Source organism: Myotis myotis, unplaced genomic scaffold, assembly GCF_014108235.1.
Source record: "Myotis myotis isolate mMyoMyo1 unplaced genomic scaffold, mMyoMyo1.p scaffold_m19_p_2, whole genome shotgun sequence".
Taxonomy (NCBI): domain Eukaryota; kingdom Metazoa; phylum Chordata; class Mammalia; order Chiroptera; family Vespertilionidae; genus Myotis; species Myotis myotis.
In genome coordinates, this window is record NW_023416324.1 from 208,168,939 (window position 1) to 208,189,432 (window position 20,494).

General features: G+C 47.9%; 1 protein-coding gene across 12 annotated transcripts in view; it reads right to left on the reverse strand.

Annotated features, from left to right (window-relative positions):
- PCBP3 (poly(rC) binding protein 3) overlaps positions 1 to 9,777 on the reverse strand; it is a 226,805-nt gene extending 217,028 nt beyond the window's left edge. For all 12 annotated transcript variants that reach the window (XM_036351895.1, XM_036351907.1, XM_036351905.1 and 9 more), the window contains exon 1: positions 9,576 to 9,777. The gene's annotated coding sequence lies outside the window, so the exon portion shown is untranslated. The remainder of the gene's footprint in view (positions 1 to 9,575) is intronic.
- Positions 9,778 to 20,494: the final 10,717 nt, after the last annotated feature.

A 20,494-nucleotide genomic window follows, 5' to 3' on the forward strand; every position in this document is an offset into this window, starting at 1 on the left:
AGCACTCATTTTATGAATCAAAAAAAATATTTTTGAATTAATAATATTCTGCTGATCTCTAATATTTACTAAGTCAACTACTTAATGAATGGCAAGAAGAAAAGAACAAGGGCTAGCCACTAAATATCCATTTCATCTGAGTAATCATAGGCTACAGGACTTTATGTGTCTCAGTGTGTCTATCTGGTTGAGAACAAAGAAAGGGTGAGTAGGAGTAGAAAAGGATTTACAAAGATAGGGATGTGATAATAGCAATTCATGGGCTTTTTGCCCAGACATTAAGGGAGCAATCTCATACACAAACATGTCTATAAATAGAATCCATACTGCACTTTAATGAATAATTTAAAAGCACTTTGCAAACAGGGTTAAGAAAACAGAAACCTAAATGCTCAAAAATCAATAGTCTGTCCTATCCCAACCTGGTGAGTTACAGAAACAGACATTTGAGTTTTATATTATTTTTTTTTAGAAACAATGGAAGATGAATGGTTAAGTATCAAAAGGTTTAAAACCATTTACAAGCTCTGACCTAATAATTCTATCTTTAAAATTTTATCCTTCATAAATAATTGGTGATACACACAATGATTTTTGTATAGAATATTTATCAAAGCATTATTTATGATGGTAAATATTTTAAAGCATCATGAATGTCCAGCTATAGGAAAGTGGTTCAATAAATTGGGACACCCATTGAAATAGTATGCATTCATTCAAAAACATACTTTAAAAGAATATGACACAGGAAATGTGACTAATAATACAAAGTAAAAAAGTTGTTCATAAAACACATTATGGAATTACTTTTCACTTTTAGAGAAATGCATACCATATATACATAAAAGTAGAAAAAAATATTGGCTATCTTTGTGGAGATTATGGACAATGTCCATTTTGTCCTTTATACTTTCTACTTGCTCCAATTTTTCTACAAAAACATTTGTATTAATTTTATAAATATAAAAAGTATTTTTAAAAATAATAAAAAACAGACTCCCTCAAATACAGTCAAACACCCTTTATCAACCCAAACCCACTTCTACTGAGGATAACTGAGAGGTCAGTATAGATCTGACACATTGGTTTTCTATAGCTGCATAACAAACTATCACAAACTTAGTAACTTAAGATAATACACATTTATTATCCCAGTTTCTGTGGGTCAGGAGCCTGAGCAGGCTTAACCTATTCATTTGTTTAGGGGTTCACAAGACTGAATCAAGCTGTTGGCCGGGCCATGTTCTCATCTGAAGGCTCAACTGCAGGAGAATCCACTTCTAAGCTCACTCAATCCATTGGTAGATGTTTCCTTGCTGTAGGACTGAGGACCCCTGCTTCCTACTGGCTGTCCCTGCAGGCTGCCCTCAGCTCCTGGAGGCTACCTGCGTTTCTTGCCATTTGGGCTTCCCCAACATGGCCACTTACTCAAGCCAGCAAAGAGAGTCTCTAAATAAGTTTCTAGCAAGAAAGAATTGTGCCGAAACCAGTTTGGCTCAGTGGATAGAGCGTCGGCCTGTGGACTGAGGGGTCCAGGTTCGATTCCGGTCAAGGGCATGTACCTGGGTTGCGGGCACATCCCCAGTGGGAGATGTGCAGGAGGCGGCTGATTGATGTTTCTCTCCCATCGATGTTTCTAACTCTCTATCTCTCTCCCTTCCTTTCCTCTCTGTAAAAAATCAATAAAATATATTTAAAAAAAAAAAAGAAAGAAAGAAAGAATTGTATATAATCCTATATAATAAAAGGCTAACATGCAAATAGACCGAAGGGCGGAACAACCAGAACAACTGAACAACCGGTCACTATGACATACACTGACCACCAGGAGGTGTGTGTAGAACATGGCGTGCATTGGCCGCGGCAGGATGGTGGAGCAGGTGAGCAAGGGCACAAGACCAACGCAGGGCGCCAGTTGCTGTCATTGGGGCTAGCCTCTGGTGGTTACTGAAAATTCTTTGCTCCTGCGTGCCATGGTCCTGCCTGGCACTCACACTCACACCTGCTGCCAGCGCTAGCCCCACTCACACCCGCTGCCAGAGTCACCACTTGCACCCACTGCCAGCGCTGGCCCCGCTCGCACCTGCAGCTGGTGTCAGAGCCGCTGCTCACACCTGCTGCCGGTGCCCAGAGCTGGTCCTGATTACTCAGCACCATCAGTGGGTGCAAATGGCAGCTGCCAGCCCTGATCACCCCTGAGGGCTTCTCCACCTCCCCCTGCTCCAGAGGGGCGATTGGGGCAGCATCTGCCACTCTCACCTGCTGCTTGGGCCAGCCCTAATAGCTCTGTGCCGTCAGCAGGTGCAAGCAGGGTCAGCTCCCTCAGTGCGTGGGAGCGGCGGTGGTGGGAGTAGGGCTGCTGGTAGACAGGGGACCAGGGGCCACAGCGGGAGGGGCTGGGGGGGGAGGCATGGAGGATGGGCCAAGACCCACCCCTGTACCTACAGCAGCCTCACAGCCCACAGTTCAAGGTGCACAAATTCGTGCACTGGGCCCCTACTGTAACATAATCATGAAAGTGACATGTCATCACTCTTGCTATATCCTGTTGGAAGCAAGTCACAAGTGCCACTTCAATGGGAGCTGATTACACAAGGGCATGAAAACTAAGAGGTGGGGATCATGGTGGGGCCATCTTCATAGAGCCTCTCCACCATATGTAACCTCCCACTACAGAGCCCAAGCAAAGGGAGGAAGCTTGCACTTGAATGTGAAGACTCTTCTGATCAACCAACCACCCCTAAACACACTGAACCCTGCGCTCTACATTGCTGAGGCAGTAGAGTACTTTAAGAATTGAAGGGAGAATTCACTATGGGTCACAGTTAACAGAGAATTTCAGCAGGTCTGTGCTAGTCTTGAAGGATGGTTAAGATTTAGATAAGTGGGAAGGAATGAGAAAGGGAAATTTTTCCTCCTCTATGAGGAGAGGAAGAAAGGCAGGAATTCCCAAGGTGGGTTCTGAAGAGAATAAGTAGGAACACAAACCAATGCACTATCTAACTTCACATTCTAATTGGTCCCTGGATGACCAACACACTTGCAATACCTACAAACAAGACCTAGTGAGGAACACTGTGTGAGTTTTGGCTAACTTTACAACACTGACATTAGTTAGCCTCCACAGTGTGGTAAATATTACTAATATTTACCAGTATCCAGTTGCACTAAACTTCCAGGATATGGAAGACTCCAAGTCCCTGCCCCATTTGAAACAAGGTGTGGCCAGAATGACTCCTTCTGGCCAATAAAATGTGAGCAGAATGAACCAGCAGCCTTTATAAAGTGATTAATTGCTGGTACAAGAACCTCCATGTTCTAAAGGGGCCCAGATCTAGGACATTTAAGAAGCAATTTGCCAAACTTCTAGGGAACAAAAATCCCTCCTTCTCAGAAACAATTACAGAGATAATGAAGTATCTCCTTGATACCAAACTAAAAAAGAGCAATGCAATAAATAATTATTATTGGTTAATGCTTCTAATGAATATATATACCAAAATCCTATATGAAATATTACCATATTGGATCGCATAATAATTATTAAATGCAGTACATCATGATAATATACATCCCAAGAAATCAATGATGGTTTGAAATTAAAAGATTAAAAGATTTCATCTCAGTCACAGTTTAAAGAAGAAAAGTATAACATAAAATCATCTAAATAGGTACAGAAAACTATTTGATAAAATTCAAAATCTAGTAATGATTTTTAAAAAACATTAAATCAAATTGTTAGTAGATGAGACCATCCTTAACCTAATATAAGGAATCTATAAAAATTTTAAAAAGCAAACCACATTTTAAAGCTTTAAAAGCACTCCCTTTAAAGTTGAAAACAATATTAGGATAGCCTTATCACAACTTTTGTCTAGTGGTCCAAACAAAGGGAATAAGATTAAAAAAATAAAAAATAATATTTAAAGACTAGGAAGGAAGAAATGAAATTATCATTATTTACATGGAGAAATTAGAAACAGATACACACATTTATGAAAGCTGGTATTTTTCAAAGATAGCATTGCAGGTCACTGGGGAAAGGATGGTACTCAATAAATAATACTGTAGGGTGGTGAAGACCTGGAGGGAGGGATAGAGGCTGGGAGCAGTGGAGTAAAGGAGGGGGGGTAAATGAGAGGCATCTGTAATATTATCAACAATAAAAAATATATACAAAAATAAATAAATAAAAAGTACTGGAAAATTCTAAAATTATGCCTCTATGTCACACCTCACACAAAAAAATAAGTTCAGAGTAGAATATTAAAAGCAAATATTCAAAAAAGATTTTAAAAGAACAGGACATCTTATGACCTTGTGGTAACAAATAATTTTTTAAATAAGACTTAATAACCACAAACCATAAGGAAAAATTGATAAATTTGACATTAAAATTAAGCACCTGTTCATCAAAGCAGCATTTTAAAAGGATAAAAATAAAAATAGGACACAAATAGAATCCAGAAGATATAAAGAAATTCTAAAAAGCTATAAAAAAAAAAAACCCAGGCAACAAATGGACAAATATTATATAATACAATATATAGAAGAGGAAACCCAAATGGATAAGAAGTCCTCAGATGCACTAATAATCAAGGAAATGTACATTAAAACAGTGAGATATTTAATATCTACTAGACCAGGGGTTATCAACCTGTGGGTCGCAACCCCTTTGGCGGTCGAACGACCCTTTCACAGGGGTCGCCTAAGACCATCCTGCATATCAGATATTTACATTACGATTCGTAACAGTAGCAACATTACAGTTATAAGGTAGCAATGAAAATAATTTTATGGTTGGGTCACAACATGAGGAACTGATTTAAAGGACCAGAAGGTTGAGAACCACTGTACTAGACTGACAACAATTAAAACACCTGCACATACAAAGTAATATTAGCAAGGATGTGAAGAAACAAACTCTTCGAAAGTACTTGAACAACAGCTCTGAGGTTGGAATTGGGCCTACCCTACAACCCCACTTGTAAATGAATACCAAGTCTACTCTCTTCTTAGTGCCCAGCACAGAGGAAAGGTAGGGCCAGTGGGACATGGAATTAGATGCTGCGGGGTGAAGTGGGGAGGACCCAGCAGCTTGCTAGGAGAAAAACTTTAAATAGAACACAGGCCAGGTAAGATAATATCAGATGCAAACCTTGCCAGGGAGATGAAACAGGGGATCAGAACCATGCTTACTTGGGGCAACCTCCTCCCAAACAGCAGCTGAATCAGTTTATCTTCTACAGCCACTCTGATCATGTTATTTCCTCCTTAAACTTCACCAGCTAAAACTTCCTAGAGCAGAGTCCCAACATGCATCAGTTCCCTGTGGACGCTCTAACAAATTTCCACAACGTCAGTGACTTAACACAAATTAATTACCTTACAGTTCTGGATATCTAAAGTCAGACATGGTTCTCACTGAGCTAGATTCAAGGAGTTAATAAGACTGTTTTCCTTTCTGGAGGTTCTGGGGAAGAATCCATATTCTTGCCTTTTCCAGCTTTCGGAGCTTCAGCATTCCTTGGCCCATGACCCCTTCTATTTTCAAAGCCAGAAATAAAAGGTAATCTTCCTCATTTCACATCACTACGACACTGATTCCTCTGCCTCCCTCTTCCACATTTAAAGACCCTTGTGATTACTTTGGGCCCACCCATGTAATCCAAGATAATATCCTTATTTTAAAATCAGCTGATTAGCAACCTTCATACCATCTGCTATCTTAAATCCTCTTTGCCAGGTAATACAACATATTCACAGGCTCTGTGGATAAAGATGTAGACTGCTTTAGAAGGCCATTATTCTGTCTACCACACAAACTCTTCTCAACTCTCCTTATACACACACCTCTAGTGGAGTCCCAACCCTTTCAAAATACTCCTCATGCCTCCAGATTCAGCACCATCACATACCCTGTTCTACCATTACATCAACTATCTTGTCTTTTTCAAATTGATTTATACCCATCCACGCCCAAACAATTACAAGTCATCTTCCAGAGCTCAGCCCAAAGGCTACTTCCACTCTGAAGCCTTCTCAGATTCCCTGCCTAAATCAATCAACCCTCTTCAACACACTAACCCAGCTTTCTGTGTATCCCAATTGAGCACTGGCGTGGCCCCCTTTAACCATCTGTTTACATGTCTTTTCTTAGGTCCAAAGTGGTGAGTCCTTCAATGATAAGAACTCTGGCTCATTCCCCTGTGGTTTCCCAGATCATATAACAGAGCCTGAAAAAGAGTAGACATCAGAAAGTATTTCTGAATCTTGGAGGAGGCAGAAGAAAGCTGCCCTGGGTTTTCTTCAACAAAACAGATGCAAAGAGTAACCTGGGTTAAGTATACACCCTACTGGAACAAAGAACTAGTTAAAGAAACATTGATGTTTCTATCTCTGACTCCTTCTCCCTTCTTCTCCGAAATCAATAAAAAGAAATATTTTTAAATGCTCACAAGAAAAACACCTCAACAATCTACTGCTTAGTTTGATGCACAATTTACTATTGTGTAGAAGAATCTCTGTACCACAAGTAACATCCATTATTTTCTATTGCTAACCCGTGGAGCAATTTCAAGAGAAACAAAGGATTTACCTAAATAATTTACAAAGATTTCTCAAAATTATAGAAGAGAGTGTAGATGTTGCTCCAACACAGCAGAGATGCCTGGCCCCACCACATACTCAGAAGGCTCTTTCGCTCTCAAGGAAGGGTGAGAAGCACCATGTCAGTGAGTGTGAGGTATGCTATAATCAATCCAGTTTAGGTAAGAACAAATTTCCTCTATGTACAAATATCTGTATACATTATAATAAAGGTACATTTTAAGGAGGGTGGTTGTTAATCAAACAGGGTCTCATTTAATTTCAATGATTTGCTACTTGATGTACATAGTAAACAAGAAAATTTCCACCTGGGGAGGAGATTAAGCAAGGGAATGGAACTGTTGAGTTGGCGAAATTATCCACTTAAAAAAGAGACAATAACATGGCTTGAGTTTTTAAAATGCACGCTTCCTTTCAGGTTCAATAAAACTCCCCTGTTCTACTTTTCTTTAATAGTGTGAATTCTGAAATTCATTTTAAAACATACTCCAAAAACCACTCTCACACTGGAAACGTTGAAGATGAAAAAAACAGATGGCACATATTCAGCACCATGGACAGTGACATCCGACTATGCCTGTAAGAGTCCTTGTCACCAGGGCTAAGAGATATCAAATCCCCGCCCCCCCATCCTCCCCCTTACCCCAAATACACAGTATTAATTCTAATGTTTAAGTTTGGGGGTGATTCTAACACATGAGCAGGTATTAGTCTTTGTTATGTCCCAAAGGACCAACCTTCTTCACCAAAGGGAACAACTTCTATCTACCAAAATCTGATTCAGTAATCATTTTTACAGTTGAGCCCTGAGATTTTTGTGACGCATGGCTATGAGTCCAGAAATTGGCTACAGGTCAAGGAACTGAAATTACTGAAACTGATACACTGCATCCAGTCTTGAATGGCTAGATTGTTACAAGGACCTCATGGGACTTTTGCAAATATAAATGCAGCATGCTCAGAGCTTCCCTCTAACAGCAGAGAAAGAGATAGCTTCTTTTTAAACATTTAAGAAAATGAACAGGTGTTGAAACTTTCTCATAATTACTTAAAAACAGTAACAATAAAGCTGTATATTTTCTCTAAACCTGAGTATTAATGACATCTGAAAAAGTGACATTCTGAGGTCCAATATCACCAGTAATCGCACCACCTGTGGCAACACTAGTCACAAAGCCCTGAATTCTAAACAGGATACCCAATCTTTTTAGTTATAAAGACTCCTTTTACTATCAAACCTTTTCCACAACTTTGTAATATTGAGTATTAACTAAGAAAATACATGAAGTTATACAAATTTTAAAATACGAGTAACGAACTTGCATGTGTATAAACAGCAGCATCTACATACAAAGAGGAAACAATAGTAACCCAACACCAGTTGGTCAGTGACTGTATTTATATTTGAAGACCCCTTGGTTTCCCGGATGTCCAAGTCTGAAAACACCATCCAAAACTTCTCCAGCTCCTCTAATGTGAGGATCAATGTGGTCTGCAGGGATTTTGCCAACAATCCCTGCAGAGTGCCACTGTTCTTCCGTCTCTTTGGACCGAAATGGGCCTCTCTGAAACATTTTAAGATGAGTTGTTCCTGTGCATGAGACTGGCCATCAGCTATCTTCAATAGGAAAGCTGCCTTGCACACTCCTTCTGTTCCCACATCTAAGCCAAGTTCAAAGAACAGCAAAGGGGCAAAGCTCACCCCTAAAAACAAATTAAATTTCAGAAGGATGTGTGAGGACCTGTGCCAGAAAGAATGGCTCGAACTAGAGACCTGGTCAAGGCCTACTTGCCCTGGTATTCCTCTTGGTGAATCGCACACCATAAATCCTCATCAACCCGGAGAGTCCTGTCCGCTGACATGCAGGGCGAACAGGCCCTGGAGCCCGTGCTGCCTGGAAGGGGAGACAGGAGGAAGAGAACCAAACCCTACACACAAGATTTAAGATCTGACTTTCTGTTAACTTTCAAACGTGTTTTGTGAGGAATATACTTCAGAGTCAGGAGAGAGCATTGAGAAAAGCCACCAGGCAAAAAGAAAAAAAAATGAACTTTCACTGAACAATACTTCCAGGGAAAAAACACTTGTGGGAACAATAAGAAACACGTTTTGACGTACCCGCAAATAAGAGAAGAAAATACAATGACCGAAAAAAAGAGGAACGTGCACTGCCTCCGGGTAACCTGCTTGCTCCTTGCTCTGACACGGGGTCCCCGGAGCAACGCAGACACCTCAGCTGCCGGGCGGGCGGCGGCCGGCGCCTGAGGGAGGGACGCAGAGGGCACCGCGCGGGTCCGGCTCTCCCGCGTGGCGCTCCGTCCCCGCGCGTCCGCGGCAGCTCCCTCGTCCCGCCGCCCAGGGCGCGGGGGATGCTGCCCCCACAATCTTTTCCAGTCACATGTGAGCAAGTTTAGGTCGTTTGAAACTTAAGCCTCACGAACAAAATCGTGGCAGCTGTTGACCCACAAGCGAGCCCATCCGGCCGTTACTGAGGGCGGTGTCTCGCCGACAACTTCTGGGGGCGAGGGGGCAGGGGGACCGGCGGAACCTCGTCACCCGAAGTCCCAATACCCACCGCCCGCCCGGCCCCCGGGCAGCCCCGGCCCCTCAGAGAGGTGGGCCGCGCGGCGCTAACCCCGAGGGCCGCGGGGAAGAGGGACTACTGGGGCCCGATCCACCCGCCGGCCCACCCGCCGGCGCCGCAGCTGCCGCCCAAGTTGGCCGGGCCGGGCGGGGCCTCCGCTCTCTCGGGGACTTGGTCGGCCCGAGACGTGCGCCCCCACCCAAAGTTGGCGGCCGCGGGAGGTCGCCGCCCGGGCCACGGCCTCCCAATCACCGCCTGGCCCGGACCCCGACCAGACCCCGACCCGGGTTTGACCCCTTGTCCCTGACCCCAACACCCTGCCGGGTCCCCAGCTCCACCTGTGGACCCCGCCCCCGGCCCCGCCCGCGACCACTTACTCACCAGAGGGCGTGCCCGCGAACGGGCTGGCGGGGGGCCGGGCCCGGGTCGGGGGTTGGGGACTGGGTGATCCAGGCGGTGCGGCGGAGCCTGAGGCGACCGAGTCTGAGAAGTCTGAGGTGACTGAAGAGATTGAGGCACTGAGGCGACTGAGGCGACTGAGGCGGCGGTAGCGGTTCCTCGCGCTCCAGCCGCGGTGCTGCGCGCGGCGTGGGCCCGCCCCCTCTGTGCGACTAACCAATCCCGCGCCGCGCGCCGCCGCTGGCCCCGCCCCAGCCCAAGAGCAGAGTCCCGCGAAAGCGGGCGCCGCGGGCCAATCGAACGACGGAGCATCGAGTGGGCGACCAATTGGAGCTTGTGAAGCTCCCCCGAAAGAAACCTACAGCGTCGCGGGGGCGGGGGCTGAACCGGACCAATAGCGGTGGGGGCGGTACAGAAAGTTGGGGCGGACAGGAGGCGGTCACTGGACGAAACTGGTCCAGGGGGCGGCCCACGGAAAGGGGGCGGGTCCAGATCCGGGGCGGGGCTATCATGGGAGCGGAGCTGGAACTTGCGCTGACCAGTTACTAGCCCGGACCGCGCCTGGGGCGGGGCAAGGGCGGAACCCCTCGGTGGGGTGGGGCCGGGGCGGGGCCCCGGCTAGGGCGTGGCCTAGGTGGCCCGGGCATCCCCACCGCCAGCGGCCTGGACCCTCCCGGAGCTGGTGCCTGTTCCCTCCTCTCCCGTGGGCCGGGAGCCTTTGGCGGTCCGGAAAGCAGAGTCCTCCCGGCCTCCTGGCCGGTTCCCGAGACCCCGCAGGGACCCTCCTCCTCCCCCGGCGCCGCGCAGGGGCCCCGCTCTTCTTCCCACGCCGCGGACTCCGTTTGCCCCGCAATGTGCCTGTCTGTCTGGCCGCGGGGCCAGAGCAGGTGGGCTTGCGCGTGAAAGTTCGCAGGTGCCTGGTCGGCACGCCTGCCCGCAGGTGGCCCAAGGACGAAGACCGAAGCCAGCTGCCAAGCTGGACTGTCCGGGACAGAGCACGTCCGGGGGCTTCGTGCCGTTACCAGTTCACCACACTCCGGGGCTGGGTTCTGCTGTTGTGTCTCGGTTCTGTTAGCTCTGAACCCTCGTGCCCCGTCTGTGGATTGCGGCCTGTTCTCCGCGAGGATTATTTCTCTCGGCGCAGCATCCACTGCACGAGCCCGATCCCCGGCATCGCGGTGGCCTCGGACCCCTGGGACCACCCGGGGCGGGGACCCCGGAGTCCTGGACGGTGCTCAGTCCTCCTCGGAGCAAGGAGAGGGGTCAGCGGGCCACCGGAGCACAGCTGGGGGAAGAGCCTGGGAACGGCTGCGTCCCAGCTCGGGACCCCGTTGGCACCATTTGTCCCCTAGACCAGGCATTCCCCGGGCCTCTCCTCTCTGAACCCTACTGCTCTGTGGGGGGTGAAGGCCAACCCCACTCAGGAGTCACCATTATCACCTCTGTTTGTGGTGGAAGCATCGGAAATAGCCGGCACTAGAACCTCACTACCGGACACAAGGGACCCCCCTGGCACCCAGAAGCAGGCAAGGCTGGGCGACACCCAGAGAGGTGGAGGGTCCGCACCAGAGGGTGGTGGGTATGAGGAAGGTCGGGAAGAGCTGCGTACTCACGTCGTCATGTGTCACTTCTGTAGTTCAAAGACAACCTTTAATAAAGGAAGGGCGCCGGCCGGAGGGCGAGAAGGGGCTGGACGGGGTCCCCTGGGAAGGCGGCAGCAGCAGGGTCCATGAGTACCTCCTCTCCTCGGGAGGGTCAGGGGGCAGGGGTGTCCCCCGCAGTGTGGGTAGCACCTGTTATGTTCAGAGCAGGGAGCGGGTTTACTAGTAACTGTGCTCTGGGGGCAGGAGCGGGGCGCAGCAGAGGGAGGCAGAGGCCTTGCTTAGCTGGCCCACAGTAGAAACACTGGGGATTAAACAAGGAGGGATTATGGCAGCACACCCAGGACTTGGACCATGAGGTCAAGGTTGCAAGGATTTGCAGCGTCCCGACCTCGTGGCTGTCAGTTTCAGTGAACTCTGCCGGCAAAGGGGCCAGAGGGACCGGGAGACCCTGTTCCCAAGGCCAGAGTGCACGGCGGGGGGTTGGGGGGGCACAGGCAGAGCACCCTCAGCCGCCCCCCGCCCCCGCCCAGATTACAGGCTGCCAGCCGCCCACTTTCCCATCCTCTCCGGGAGCCCGAGGCCTCTCAGCTGCCTTCCTCGCCTCCTGAAAGACACAGTTAGTCATTAGGAAAGTAATGATAGTGTTTTCAGGACAGCATGTTGGACCCTAACAACTTTCAATTATTTCCAGTTCCTGGGAGGGAAAAAAACAGCTCATCTCCTGCCTCCGCCCTTGACACACAAGACAATCCGTGTCTGCGGGCACATTATCATAAATTAGCAGATCTCTGAAAGCCCCACCGCCGACCCCGACCGGAGCAGCCCCCGCCCGCACGCCGTGGCAGCTGGGCAGGGCGGGGCTGGCCCTCGCTCGGCTCCGCCCCCCGAACGGGACCGACCGCCTCCAGGTGTCCCCGCCGAGCCTCTGCGTTTCCCCTGCGTTAGCCCCGTGCGTGCGCTTTCTCCCATCGTCACTGTGGTCCCTCCCGTGAGAAGTGCACCCAGGGGCCCGTGTTTATAAATAACTCCATCGTGCCCTGCTGCGGGGTGCGGGGAGCGGGGAAGGAAGGAGCCACATAATTATCATCTGCTTGGAATGATGTCAGATCAAACCCTGGGAAGCCTCATAGCTCGGCCTTCCTGATGGTTACACACATCCACCCCACCAGGGAGCCAGAGGTGGCCACGTTATCACAGGCTGGAGCATCTGGAGGGGTGTTAGAGGGCTTAAAAGGGCGGGTGGCAAGAAAGGGGGGGGGTGTAAGAGGGGAAATAGATATTCCCAGAACTGTCCCAGTGGTAATCTCCCCCAGGAGCCCTTGCATGCGGGACCCAGCACCCCCAGCTTCAGGGGCCCCTTCTCCTCTGCTATGGAGAGAGGTCTTCTGTGGAGAGCTGGGCAGCTGATGGCTTTCAGCAGGAACTCTCCCCACCCCCACCTCCATCCCACCTCCCTGGGCCTGCCTCAGTGACAACTCACATCGTCATCACAACCATGCCTCAGCTCGCCTAAACACAGGGCACAGTTTGGGAAATGAGGGGAAAGGGTGCATTTTCCGTTCAGAAAACACTGAAGCAGAAAGCCCTCTTCGTAGGACCACACCCCCAGGCCATCCTTAAAGTGTCACTACCCTGCCCTTTCTCCCTGCACTGCCACCACTGTCCTCACAAAAAGCTGCCTGGGGGAGGCTGAGCTCAGAGGTGATTCTGTGGTAGCCAGGGTGATGCCGTGATGCGGGTGCCATGGAAAATCAGGAAGCAGGTAGTTGCTCCCTGTGACATCAGAGCCAAAAGACAGCACCTGACTTGTCTTACCTCGTTGCCGTTGCCCAAGCAAACATTTGCAATTTTATTAGGCAGGGCAATCAATGGGTCCCCTCCCATGGCCCCCAACCCACCTCCTAAGCAATTGTGGGCAGGTCCCAGAGACAGCAAAGCCAGGGCCAACCAGGCCGCTATGGTGCCTGCTCACGTGATGGTGTCGCCAGAAATGGGCTGCAGAATAAGCAGTGAGCATGGACACAGTCGGAGAGAGAGGCACAGGAAGGACAGAAACAGAAGGAGAGAGAGACACAGAGACAGAGAAAGTGAGAGACAGAGAAAGAGAAGCAGAGAGAGACAAAGAGAAGGAGATTGAGTGGGGGGGGGGGGGTGGAGGGACAGAGAAGGAGGGAGGGAGAGAACTGGTCCAGCCAGCTCCAAACCCGCAAGCACTTATCAGGCTCTGGACTGTTTCCAGCATGCTCTGGGTCCCGCCCCGCTTTTATCTTTTGTTTTTCTTTAATATGCAAGGTTTCTAATATTTTGCTTAAACAAGAGAGGTACTGCCATCTTTTTTCTCTCTGAGAACCACCACCACATCTGCTCGCACCTCACAGTAGCAGCAGTAACTTGGGTCATCCGGACTTTCCTTCTATTTTCAGAAGACTTGCAGGGTGAGAGTGGCAGCCAAAAATGCCAGCCATCCTCTGTGTGCCTCAGGGGCACCATTAAGGCTCTAGTGCGAGAACTTTGTTTGAGACGCTCCCCTTCCTCCTTCCCTTCCTCCCTCTCTATACTTGAGGCAGCAGATAAAGACCAAGAGGGAAATGCAAGGCTTCTGACACCGGGAAGAAGACTGGGCCCCAGGTTGTGTGACTGAATGTGGGGGCACTGTGGGTGCCCTGCTTTGTCTACACATATCCAATGGTCTCAAACAGACTCCTGTTCACTTGCTGCTGTTTTTACTAGGGTCATGTGAAACTTTTCTGTTAACACAAATGAGTATCTCCAGTCAGTATCAGAGGAGACGATTAAACACATAGATCTCACTAGAACACGCTTGTAATAGAAAGAGGGCGAGGGGACAGGCTGGGCCCAACCCTTCACACCTTATTACTTGAAACCCCTATTTTCTTAGGGTTCTATCTATGTCATTGGTTCCCAATTACACTGTCTTTCTACTTTATTGGTCTTTGACTCCTGCCATCAAAGACCTCCAATGAGAGACTTCAAATGAAAATTCGAGAATGTAAATGTTAATAAATAAGCCACTAACATGTAAATTAAGGAGGAAAACCCCTTTGCTACAGCAGGGATCACAAACTGGGATTCATAAGCAGGGAATCACAAACCAGGTCATCCCAGGCACAATGACAGCCCGCCCCCCCCTCCCCCCCACTTACCGTGTCCTCCCCGCCCACTCTCTGCCATAGGGAGCTAAGGAGTTTGCAAACCTATGAACAAAGGCAAGGCTACAAAGCAAATTCTCAGAAGGTCTCAAATGTGCTATGCCAAAAACTCCCCAAGATGCAGTGCCAAGGGTCCCATATTCCTTTGGACAGAGCCAGCAGCAAAAAAATTCATCTAGTGGGCCAGGCTGGTATGGCTCAGGGGTTGAGCATCAACCTATGAACATGGAGGTCACAGTTCGATTTGGGTCAGGGCACATGCCCGTGTTGAGGGCTCCATCCCTAGTAGGGGGCATGCAAGAGGCAGCTGATCAATGATTCTCTCTCATTGATGTTTCTATCTCTCTCTCCCTCTTCCTTCCTCTTTGAAATCAATAAAAATATATTTTTAAAAAATTAATTTAGTGGGCAGAGTGCAAAGGCAGGTTCTCTCCCTCCCCATGCCTGACACCCTGACACCTCAGGTCTGTCCCTTCTTTGTGCCTAGCTTGGCGACCCCACTCACTCATAGACAGTAGTCCCTCTCCCTGTCGCTCTCACACCTGCAGGGGAGAATCCTCAGCTCTTGTCAGCCAGGTACCTCTCCTTTTCCATCTTTGTCATGGGTCCCAGGTCAGCTACCGAGGACGGAGGTGGAAGCAGCTCTACTTTTACATCCCTGAGTTCCAGGTATACAGCTGCCAGGAGCCTGGGCTTGGTATTATCAGATCCACTGAGTCATAGGTAGGGTGAGTGCAGTCACAAACCATCGTATAATGGAAATAATGCATTGGGGATTGGGTCTGAGCAGGATCTGAGGCACAAGAACGTTCCTGGTGGTCTAGACCCCATGTCACCTACCTCCATCACACCAGTGCCTCTTCCTCCACTTATACCCATGACCTAATAGGGGTTCTCTCTGGTAACTAATAGACAAGGAAGAAATTCCAGCTTGAAACATAGATGGGTCAGCACAATATGTTGGTGCCAGCAGAAATGGACTACTGCCCCATCATGATACCCTCTGGATGGTTCTAAAGGTGGTGAAGGGCAATCCTCCTAGTAGAAAAACTGTGAGCACAACACTTAATTAGCCCATTTATATGGAGTGATAAATGTCACAGTTAAAGATATTTGCTGGCTCCAAGGCAAGCAACCAAAATGGCTGGAGCTGTGGATCAAGGACCTGTAAGGAACAGGGAACAAGATCAGAAATTGGGGGGAAAAAAGAAATTTTGGGGAAGAGGCATGTGGATGGCCCTGCCAAAGAAGACTCAGTGCATGAAGATCTTTGTGCCTTATATTGATACACCCCAGTCAGAGGAAGGACCAAACAGCTAGGTAGACATGATGACTCATCAATGGATGCCAGCCAGCCCATGTGCTCAGCTATTCCCCTGCATATGCCAGTGTCCCATGAGCAGAGTGTCCAGGATAAAAGGGATGATGGCCATACATGGCTCCGACAGCATGGCCTTCCCCTCATCAGGTCTGATCTAATGACTGCCACTGCTGAGCACCTAGCCTGCCAGCAGCACAGACCAATGCTGATATGGCCAATACTTCAGGGAGGCCAGCTAACTTCTTGGAGGAAGACAGATGACCTTGGAGGAGAGAGTGGTTTGTCCTTACAGCAGTTGATACATACAGTACTTCTGTATGGGCTTTTCTTCCTTGTCCTATGTGTCTCCCAACACCCCATCCAATGCCTTACAGAGTTCCCAATTTATTGACATGCTATGGAAGATTAAAGATGGCCACAAATTATTTGATATTCCTCCTATCAAAAGGTGAAGTTTATGCTTCTCCTTGAAACTGGGTGGGTTCTTTGGCCAATAGAATATGACAGGAGTGATGTACCAGTTTCTGCAGCTAGGCTTTAAATAGCTTCCAGTTCTTCTTCCCTGAGATGCTTGCTCTGGGGGAAGCCAGCCAGTATATAAGAAAGTCCAGCTGCCCTGGGACTGCCATGCTGTGAGGTAGACCCAGATTGTCCCATGTAGAAGCTAAGTGGAAAGAGAGCCACTCCTTCAGCCCCAGCAATTCCAGCCATTTCAGCCCACTGAAGAGGCCTTCAGATAGCTCCAGCCTCAGCCACCAGATGACTACAACCATATGAGTGGCCAAAGTGAGAACCATTCTCCTTAACCTGCCAACCCCCAGAATGGTTAGAGATAATAATGTCGTGTGGGGTTTTAAAACATATTTTTATTGATTTCAGAGAGGAAGGGATAAGGAGAGAGAGATAGAAACATCAATGATGAGCCCAGCTGGCATGGCTCAGTGTTTGAGCATTGACCTATGAACCAGGAGGTCACAGTTTGATTCTTGGTCAGGGCACATGCCACCCAGTCATATGCCCTGACCAGGAATCGAACCGTGACCTCCTGGTTCATAGGTCAACACTCAACCACTGAGCCATGCCAGCCGGGCTAATGTCATGGTTTTAAGTCACTATGTTTTTACGTGGTTGGTTATGCTGCTTTAGATAACAAAGCTATTTCACACAACATTGCCTTACACGAGACCTATTTCAAAGTAAAGAAGGCATGAAAATTGGCACGTTACGATGGCGTTTGCTGGTGTTATCATGTGCCCCATCACCTAGAAGCAGCCAATCCACTAAGAATGCTGGCAAGGCTTGTTAGTGGCTCAGCTAAGCTGCCAGCTCTGGGTCAGCAGCCTGCAGGACTCAGACACTGTCCTCTGGAACATAGATTTGTGCTGGAACAGCAGTCAGTAAATGGCTCTGAGTCCCTAGTACCTTGAATACATGCTCCTGGAACCAAGGCACGGAAGCAGGTTTTGCCCTCCTTACATTACTCTTGGTGGACCACTTGCATGATTAGTGGTCCTGTCGCTGCGGTCTTGGGCTCCGCTGGGTGAGAAGTCCTGATTCGCTGGTTAGGGGTTGGAATGCTTCTGTCAGAGTTACAGCTAGACGGGAAGCCTAACTACCATTTGGCCACTTTGGGGTTTTATGCCACTGGATAAGCAGGCCAAAAATGGACTTACTGTACTGATGGTAATCAGACCCAAATCCCAGGAGGAGCTAGGTTTGCTGCCACTCAGTGCAGTCAGGAAGGAAGAAGTCTGGAACTGACAGATTCACTGGGTCACTTGGTGTCCGTGCTGGGTGATAAATAGAAATGGGGAGTTGCAGCAGCCATGATCCAGCAAAGGCAAGGCAACCAAGGGCTTGATTTCTTAGAGCAAACAACTCAGAATTGCAAAGTTCTGGCTGAGGGAGACTGATCTAGAAAGGGGTGGAGAAAGGAGATGACCGGTCAGTACCAGTTTCAGTGCTGAGACAGTTGTTGCAGCAGCAGGGACCACGAGAAAAAATGTAAGAGCATCTGCTCTCAGATGAGATTGCGAGGGATGCACTGTATGGATTCCATTTGCGGATCACTAAGGGTTGGTGCAGTTGCCTTGCTGTCTGGCCAGCTCAGCCCTGGTAATACTGGCCTTGGTTCTGTAGTCACAGAGCTGGGTTGCTATTGTTGCCACTGTACCCAGTACACATGATTGGATCTACTAGGATGGCTGTTGCCAGTCCTTCATACCATGGGTAAACACCCAATGGCACCTTTCCCAAGTTCATGATGGAGGCCTCTTGCCTGCCTTCTTGGAACATTCTTGTTGCCTCTGAGGAGTGAAGTACATCAAGATCTGATACCTCTCATGCATGTGTAACCTGAAAGTAAAAGAGTAAACACCTGTTGAGGCAAACTGACTAGTGAGCCATGCATAAGAGCTAACACCCTCTTCCTTTCCCTGCTCAGACAGGTCAGAGTTCCAGAGGCTCCAGGTGGCCTCTCTGAAGACATAGGTATCTGCCTGTGATGCATGGTAACCTCCTTGATACTTTTTTTCCTGTCTTCCAGCCTCAGCCCCCTCCTCCCTCACTCCTCTGGGATCACACTCCCAGGAAAATGTCAGTACATAAAACTGCCTCAGGCTCTATTTTGTAGGGAAACTGGGCTAAGAATAGACAAGAACAATAATAGCAATTTTAACTATGTAGCCTGGTTAAAAGGAAGAAAGAACTTTTATGTTATTGAAAATAAGTGATAAGTCAAAGCCACAAGTTATCACAGGAGCTGATGCTGGAGCAGTCCTCAGGGAGCAGGAACAGAGGCAGACCCTGCAGTGGTGACAGCTTGGGCTTTAATGCACAGGTCAGATGAGAGAGATGGCCGTGGGCCTGAGTGAGGGGGAATAGCAGCCTCCTGTACAACACTGGGGCCCTGAAGCTCCCTCCACTCCCATGAAAAAACACTAGAACAATTCTACCCATCACACTATGAAATTAGCAGATCTATAGCAAAAGAAAAAGACTTCCCCCCAAAATAAAAACCCTGAGCAAATGGCATGCGACAGTGTGAGGTCTAAATTTCTACTCATTCTTGGTATATCGATCTCCAGCTAAGAAACTAAAATAAAAACTTGTCTAAGTGATTTAAATCCTTGGTGCCTGGGAAGAAGAAAGCATATATTTCTCTGTAAAGACACTTCTACAACCTAGATGAGCCTACAATGAAATATTCAGGCTGCACAAGGGGCAGAAACAGCATGAGAGAGTCGACAGCTGTAAGAAGCAATAGCACTTGTATCCTCCAGAACTAAAGATAAATTAGAGAATGGAAACAATAATAAGATCAAAAGCAACATGAACAAAGAAAAAAACAAATTTTTTAAAGAAGCAGACCACTTAGAAATTCTAGAAATGGAAAATATAATTATAAAAATAAAAAACTCGGGGAGAGGCTAAATACATGATGCATGGTGGAAACAAGACTCAACAAACTAGAATGTAGAGATGAGAATATCATCCAGAAAAACATCACAGAAAGACTAAAAATTACTTAAAATACAGGCCATGAAGAGATAGGTGAAATAGAATAAGACTATCCAACTTATGCAGTCAGGAGAGAATAAGAAGGAGGCAATGTTCAAAGAGAGAATAACTAAGAATTTTCCAGAACGGAAACTGTAGTACTGTAGTTTTCTGGGGCTGCCATAACGAAGTACCACAGACGGGGTGACTCAAGCAACAGACTCCTAGAGCTGGAAGCTGGAAGTCCGAGGTCACGGTGTCACAGGCCGATTGCCCCTGGGGCTCTCTCCTTGGTGTATAGACAGTGTTGCTCCATGTGCTCTCACATGGCTGTCCCTCTGCATGTGTCTGTGTCCTCATCTCCTATTCTTATAAGGATACCAGTCCTGCTGGGTTAGGTCCACTCTAGTGACCTCCTTTTACCTGAATCACCTCCTTAAAGACCCTGTCTCCACATTCTGAGGTGCAGAGGTTAAAACTTGGCCTGGCTTAGTGGTTGAGCATTGACCTATGAACCAGGAGGTCACAGTTCAATTCCCTGTCAGGGCACATGCCCAGGTTGCAGACTCGGTCCCCACTGTGGGGCATGCAGGAGGCAACCAATTGATGATTCTCTCTCATCATTGATGTTTCTATCTCTCTCTCCTTCTCCCTTCCTCTCTGAAATCAATAAACAATATATTTTTAAAAAATCTCTAATACATGAATGTTGGGGAACACCGTTCAACCCATAAAAGAGATGCCCGAAGATTGAAAAACAAGGAAGCAGCACTCCAAGACTTGAGCAAAATTAAAACAGATTCCCTATAAAAAGAGAAACCAGAGGGAAAAAGTTGATGTCTAAAAAGGGCAACATGCAGTCAGCAGAGGATCATCAGCAACCATAGGTGTCGGGAAGGAATGAACCTCTACGCCCAGAGAAGCTGCATGGCAACAAGAAGGCATGCCCCTCACACCACCATCGGCAGGGTGGCTGGAGGCAGTTCAGATCAACAAAGCCTGACAATTACAGACTATCTCTGAGGTGGCTGCTAAGAGCCTCCAGTAGGAGGGAGACTGAACCCAGAAGAAAGACATGGGACAAGAAGCAGCAGTGAGCAGCTATAAATAAGCTTTGGATGTAAAATAAACAATATAGTGACTGCTTGATTGGGGGAAATATGAAAGCAAGGTGGGACTAAGGTAGACCTTTGGGTTTCCCCAAATGACCCCTGGGGGGCATGGGAGGGGAGACAGTTACCCCTTGACCTAACACTATAAGGATAAGCTATGTGTCACTATGGTGGTGCTGACTGCACAGCTCCCACA